The sequence below is a fragment of the Teleopsis dalmanni genome, chromosome 2 (assembly GCF_002237135.1).
Source record: "Teleopsis dalmanni isolate 2A chromosome 2, ASM223713v2, whole genome shotgun sequence".
Taxonomy (NCBI): Eukaryota; Metazoa; Arthropoda; class Insecta; order Diptera; family Diopsidae; genus Teleopsis; species Teleopsis dalmanni.
Genome location: NC_051847.1, coordinates 102,415,300 through 102,422,886, shown reverse-complemented (window position 1 = coordinate 102,422,886; position 7,587 = coordinate 102,415,300).

Sequence of the window (7,587 nt, the reverse complement as noted above, 5' to 3'; positions counted from 1 at the left end):
TAAAGTAAAGTTGATTTTACGTTTGCATTGTACAGGTGTATCTTAGTGCGTTGTGTGATGTTGGATGAACGCCAGATTTTGTTAAGGGTTCCAAACGCTTGCTTCGCTTTCGATAGCCTGTGCTGTATGTCTTGCCGACTGCCGCCGTTGTTCGAAATGTAGCTTCGCAGATAGCAGAAACTTTGTACATCTTCGATGTAGGAGTCATCTATTTGAAACTTCGTTGAGCAGTTTGAATTGAGACGCATAGACTTGGTTTTGTTGATATTGATTGACAGACCAGCTGCCAGTGCACGCTTTGCGATGTTGTTTAACGATATTTGCATCTGGGAAAAGTTATGTGTTAGTAAACAGATGTCATCAGCGTAATCGAGGTCAGTAAGTTTGTTATGAAGGCCGAATGAGATGCCATGATTTGTGCTCATAGCTTCCGACATAACCACATCTAAGACTATATTAAATAGTATAGGTGAAAGAATGCAACCTTGTCGGACGCCAGACTTAATTTGAATTTGCCCGCTGAGACGCCCTTCGTGAAGTACTGAGCAGTGCGCGTCAGAGTACAAGCCTTTTACTAAATTTATTAATTTACTCGATATACCTTTACACTCTAATGCATACCAGATGGTGGTATGGAGAAGTGTATCGAATGCACGTTTAAAGTCGATAAACAGCAAGTATAGAGGAGATCGCCATTCACTAGACTGTTCGACTATTATTCGAAGGCTGTTTATGTGGTCGGCACATGATCGATTATGCCTAAATCCTGCTTGCTCGGCTCGTAGTGTAGGCTCAACGGCCAAAGTTAAACGTTTATGTAAGATTTGAGCAATAACTTTATAAGCTACATTTAGTAAAGTTATGCCTCTCCAGTTGGAGCATTCCATCAGGTTACCTTTCTTTGGTATATTAATAATGATACCGTCTTTAAGATTAGGCGGTAATGACTCTTGGGACCAGAAGTTGTTGACAATTGGTTGAATAATTTGAGCAGCTGAACTTTTGTCTGCTTTGAGCAGTTCGGGGGCAATATTGTCCGGACCAGCGGACTTACCTGCTTTAAGCTGAGTTATTGCTGCCTCAATTTCACTGATGTTAGGTACATCTGTGTTTATATCGTTGCGAGCAACATGTTCGTGATGTCTACTACATAGTTCCTGCTGAGGATAGGTGTTGTTTCCCGCTAGGAGATTTCTGTAGTGATCTTCCCAAACTTTTAGCTGATCTTCGGTAGAGTGTACTAGTTCGCCCCTGGTATTTTTCATTGGCTTTGCAATCCTGTGTTTACGTCCCACCATAGCTTTAGTGATGATGTGTAGGTCTTTGAGCCTATGTGATTCGCTTGCTTTTTGGGCTTTTGTTGCTAAATTGTCGAGCCATCTGCGCTTATCGGCTCTAGCGCTGCGTTTAACTTTGCGGTTGGCAATACTGTAGTTGGCTTGTGCCTGCTGCTTTGTTTGGCGCGTTCTTGCCCTGTTAACCTTTTCTTTTTCTCCTTTGCGCGCTTTTATAAGATTCCATGTATGTTCGGTGATCCACGGATTATTTTGACGTTGAGGAATACCGACACTTTGTTGTGCTGCTTCAGTGAAGGCACATTTTGCTTGTTCCCAATAAGTTTCGGCTTCAAAGATTTCTTCTTCTATTGGCAAGGGATTAGGGATTTGGGCCGATAAAAGAGATTGATAGTTATTTTAAACAGTAGGGTTGTCGAGTTTGGCGAGGTCGAACTGTTTCCTTTTGAATTGTGGCTTTCTAAAGACCGCATTTAATTTGAGTTGTAGTTCACCGATTAGTAGATGGTGGTCAGAAGCCATGTATGCACTTCTTTTATTTCTGACATCGCATAGTGAATGTCTCCACATTTTGCTGATGGCAATGTGGTCGATTTGATTTTCTGTTGCATTATCTGGGGAAACCCAAGTGACTTTATGCAAATGTTTGTGCGGGAAGAGACTACCTCCTATGGTGAGGCCCATGGTGTTACATAATTCATAGAAACGCTCCCCATTATCGTTCATTGTGCCGAGAGCATGTTTACCCATCACTTGTTTTCTTCCATTGTTATCTGGCCCGATTTGTGCGTTGAAATTTCCCATGACGACTTTATTTCACCTCTAGGGCATTTATTTAAAACAGAGTATAGGGAGTCATAAAAATTATCCTTGATTTGGGGGTCGGTGACTTCAGTAGGCGCGTAACACTGTATGCATGTAAGGGTTCTGGCTCTAGTTTTAAATTTTGCCAGAATTATTCGGTCGCCATGTGGTTGCCATTCTATGAATGTTTAGCTTCTTTGGATAATAGAAAGCCTACTCCACTTTCTCTTTTTTCGCCTGTGGCCTTTCCAGAGTAGATGAGTGTAGCGCCGGAGGATGTTTTGTATTCGCCTCAGCCATTCCATCTTACTTCGCTTAGCCCGATAAATAAAAGATTGAGACGTACAAATTCACGTTCAAGTTGAGCAAGTTTTGATATTTCTGTTAGCGTTCTTACATTCCAGGTTCCGAATCGTTTCCGTATTTTCATTCCAATAGTCGTCATCAAAGGGAGCCGTTGGTTATAATTATTTGTTTCGGTTTCAGTAATCGTGTAGATTCAGATGAACGAGTGATTAGCCCATGCATCCTATACTGGTACTGGGGCTGCCAGTTAAGGCCACCAGTCAGACCTTCAGACTCGAGAGTCTGAGAAAACGGTGGGCTTCTTAGCGAAGATTGAAGATGCTGTATCTTGCCTACATCCCGGGACGTCACGGAGGAAAAAGACCATCCGGGTCGCGAACCGTTGTGGATTGCTCTTAGCTTCAGATGCTCCTCTTTGACCTTACCGGCAAGGGAGGCCCTACCAGTAGCTACGCTACCGCCGGCATCGCTCTCAGGATCATTGCACTCTACTAAGCCCCCTCGCCACGACAAGGCCACAATTCCCTTGGGAATAAATCCCCAGCGGGAATCCCCAGCGTTGATATGGAATAAATAAATCAATTTTTTGGCTTTTTAATACGAGACCGTATGACCTGGTACCAAATGGGATGTGCAATTAACATACTTTATTTCTGTTGCTGCTTTACTTGCCGAAATGTATTTGTGAAAAATACTACAAGAACTATATAAAATTTGTACCACTGTTGGCATACAACCGATTTAGTTAACCCATTATTCTTGATTCAACTGTAGGAAAGGAAGTAATTTGGTAATGTTTATCACATTCAAACTCAATTTTCGGTCTGATTGGGTGATAACTGGCCTATTTAGTTTTGCACTTTCGTTACGTTTGTTGGTTGAACATTTCCTTCTGTCATAATAGGTATATAATGAATTTCTCTCTACACAGTTTTGATACGTTAACGCTAGCACCATAACCTTAATAAGAGATTTATCACATTAACACTTTAGATTTGGCACTTGGGTTGAGGCTCGTTAACTTTAATCCTAGGTTAATGTCTTTTTATCTCTAGCTAGTCTAGCGTTTAATTTAACGAGAATATATATAAATATAACGTATAAGCAGCTCTAAAAAAAGGTAAACTAATTATGGAATGAGAAGACCAATTAAGAATTCTATTTACTAACCAAATTTCTCCAAATAAATTTAAAGTAGTAGGAGCAGCTCTATTTTCAGAACTTATCACAAAATTAATGAAAGTATAAAATTTAATAATCCATTATTAAATAATAAAGTTCTTTTTTGATTAATTATATCCAATATTAGCTAAACAAAATTAATTTGAAAAACGTTAATCATAACCAATTATTAATCTTTAAAGTCCCAATTTGTTAAATTTACAATTTCAGCTAAAACAATTCCTTATGAGCAACAGAAGAATAAACAAATAATGATTTTAAATCAACATGACGTAAACAATTTATGACCTTTTCTTTTGTAAGTATACCACAAAAGAACAATCTTTTATTTTAAAAATAACAACAACATTTCTGCTTTATTTAGTCCAACCTTTTTCAAACGGCTTAGCTAATAATCAGCTCAAATCGCAGAGTTGTCAAGACTACAAATTCGTTGAGAACGATTTTTGAAAATACACACAAAATTTTCAATTAACTGTTAACAATTATTTAACAAATAATACTCAATTCTTTTTAATTTACTCAAATTAAAAAATTATGATTAATGAAAATACAAAAGCCGTCAAAAGTAGTGCTAATTTTATGTTGTTGTTTTGCGACAAGCTTACAAAAGAAAAGACCTTTAATCAAAATACTTCCTATTAATGCTATTATGCGTTTTCGGTGGCTCGCAAATGTGGCAAAAAATGCATACGGGCCTATATTCGCTAAGTGAGACACTGGTATCAGCAAATCTTGCATACGTGCACATAAATCAAGCAGATAACATTTTTTATAAAAATAAAAAGAGATACATATATGTAATATGGCATTTACATTGGCCGAAAATGGCTTATTTTTAATGAGCCATTTGAAAGTATTTATATTCGTTGTAATTCGTTTGTTCTCATTTTAAACAGCTAATTTTTCAACTTACCTGTTGATTTGATTTTTGGTCTGAAGGTTAAATATAAATATATATAAAATGAAGGTTAAATATACCTTCAAACCTTACAATATAAACTGGAAACATATTTTTAACTTCGATTAAGTACATTTTTTTAAGTAGACGTTCTAAAAAGACGTGCATCGTTTTTAAGAATATGTAATCACCAAACAATTGTTTACCTTTTTTTGTACATATGTCAAGAACAGCTTTCTCAAACTGTCAAAATGCCATGAAGAGTTTTTATTTAGGGTATGTTCAATGTATTCCTTTGCATTTAGAACATATTTGAAACGCATGCGAACGTTGTTGGGACGCATTCATACAGAATGTGATGGAATGGTTCATTTGCGCTTGAAATTTTGTATGCAAGAATGAGCCATTCGCTTCTCATTTTCGATTTTTGACCAAAATGCGCCATTTTCGGCCAGTGTAAATGCCGTATAACTTGTTAATAACTATGTTTAACCACGAAAACGCACAACTGGTCACCTTTAAAAAAAGACATAAAAACATGTGATCACCCAAAACATAAGTGACTGCAAATGTCAAAAAAAACACGAGTGTTGTTATTGGCGAGAAAACTTTCTTGGCGTCTGTTCGTGTAGCATACTTCCAAAAAATTGTTTGTTCGCGCTTCTTAAATTTTTTCTTTCAATTATAAAAGTAAAGTAAAGTAAATTTAATAAATAAAGTCAAATTAACTAATTTAAATAGTTTTTCTTAAACTAAATTGAACAAGCCTTGGCGAACCGCAAGACAAAACACAAAAATACCTTTTTTGTGAACAAACTACTTACGATTTCTCCATTATTTTTTAAGATTTTATATATTCAACTTTTGCTTTTTCCCCAATTTTCAATGAAATTTTTGAATTTTGTTTGAATTTTTGTTTACATATCATTTTTAACATATGATTGCAATATTCGTTAGAGTTTCCAATGAAGGTTCACAATAATTCGCTTCTTGAGTTAATAACATTTTTTTTTAACTGACCGAAGTAAACAACTACTGGTCTAGATAGAGAAAATAGCATTATTCTCTTGCGACATTTCAGCCAGTACAGGCCGACAACTTGCTGTTTATTACCATATGTGCGAGCCACCGGAAACGCCTATTCTAATATACAGTTTGTCTCAAAAAGCAAGGCAAAACTAAAATTTCTTCACATTTTCGACTTCAACACTTAATAGCAATAAGGTGGTGATATTTCTTGTCATTATTTTTTTCTGTTATCATTCTGTCAATATTTTTGAGCCAGAATACGATCAGAAAAAATTTATTCTTAACAATTTACTGTTATTAACTACGACATAAAATAAAACATCAAAATACTTACATCCTCAAAAAGAACGGCAAAATTTTAAATAAATAAATTCAATGGTTTGTTTTAGATAGCAAAATCAAAATGTTTTTATTTAATACTTCGTGTGCCGTCATTTAGCTCTTATGTTATTACAGCTTCTAACCTATTTTTCATTAATCCAATAAGCTTTTTTATATCATAGTCAGTTGGATATTTGTCCATTCTTCTTTGATAAATTGTACCAATTGATTTTTGTATGCCGGGCTCCTTTTGCTTCTTCTTTAGATGTGTCCACAAATTCTAAATAGGATTCAAGTCCGGGTTTTGGGCAGGGGTGTCACTATTTTTGCTGCAGTTATATAACATCCAGGACATGCATAAATAGGATTTATGTTTAGGGTCGTTATCTTGATACATTTTAAGTTTAAGCTTATTTACGTTATTTGGGTCAAAAAAATTGAATTTCTGCACACTTCTTTTGAGATCAGTTTTTAAAATATCTAAGTACAAATTCTTATCCATATTTTCCTCGAAAATTCTTATTTCACCCACGCCTTTGCTTGATATACACCCCCACACCATAACTGACAATTAGCCAAATTTTATTGTTGAAATAATATTTCTATCTTCTAGTGTTGTAAGTGGTTTTCTCCAAACTCTGGTGGGACTATCGTGACAATATAACATTATTTTAGTTTCTTCACAAAAAACTACATCGGCCCAGTACGTTATTGGCAGACCAATGTGCTGAGTAGCAAACAAAAGCCTTTTCAAAATGTTTTGTGCAGACAGGAGTGGTTTTTTTCTAGCACCTCTACACGAATAGTTATTCTTTCAAATAACTCTTCGGACAGTATGATGTGAGATGTTCACACCACAGTCGTTTTTTAGCTCCGACGCAATCTTTCTGGTGCTTATGTAGAGATTTTCATCAATGGCTTTCGTTATTTTACGTTCATTTTTCATAGTTAGTTTTTTGGGTCTGCCCGTTGACTTCTTATAATCAAGTCTTCCTTCACTTTCTGCACGGGATATGATATTGTACACCGTTCTTAATTTTCCGGACAACATTTCCGAAATTTCTTTGGCGGACTTTCCATTGTGGTAATGGTAGTACACTAACTGAATGATATTTTCATTTATGTATTTTACACCCATATTTAATTTAACTATTTTCTTAACGAAATAATTATAACTATGCAACACAATGAACTCTATTAGCTTATTTTAAACTCCAAATTAAATATTATCACATAATTGTTCGATTTACTGTTAGATTTGGTAACTGTTGCTGTCGAAAATGTGAAGAAATTTTAGTTTTGCGTAGCTTTTTGAGACCAACTGTATATATAATTAAATTTTAAACAAACGAAATAAAAGAAACTACAAGTAAAAATTCGTATTCTCCTAATTTTAATGTAATTCCAGCTATAATTATTGAACCAGAAATTGAAGCTGACGTCGCGAATGAAAAATATAGTACAAATGATGTTTTTTCGACTTAAATGTTTGCGCAAATGTTGAAAAATGTGAGTTTAACGATTACGCATTTTCTGCAGATCGATATATTATATATTCGATATTGGAGTAATTAAATATTTTTTTGCTTAGACTTTATTTGATACCCTGTATTTGATGCACATATCTTACGCCTCTTCATTTGGTACTTTTTGTTCCTTGTGCCAACGAATTAAATATTGAGAAGCAATGTGACAAGATTTGAAAGTATTTGATGAGAGTTTCATAAATTTGTGAATAAATTTCTTATA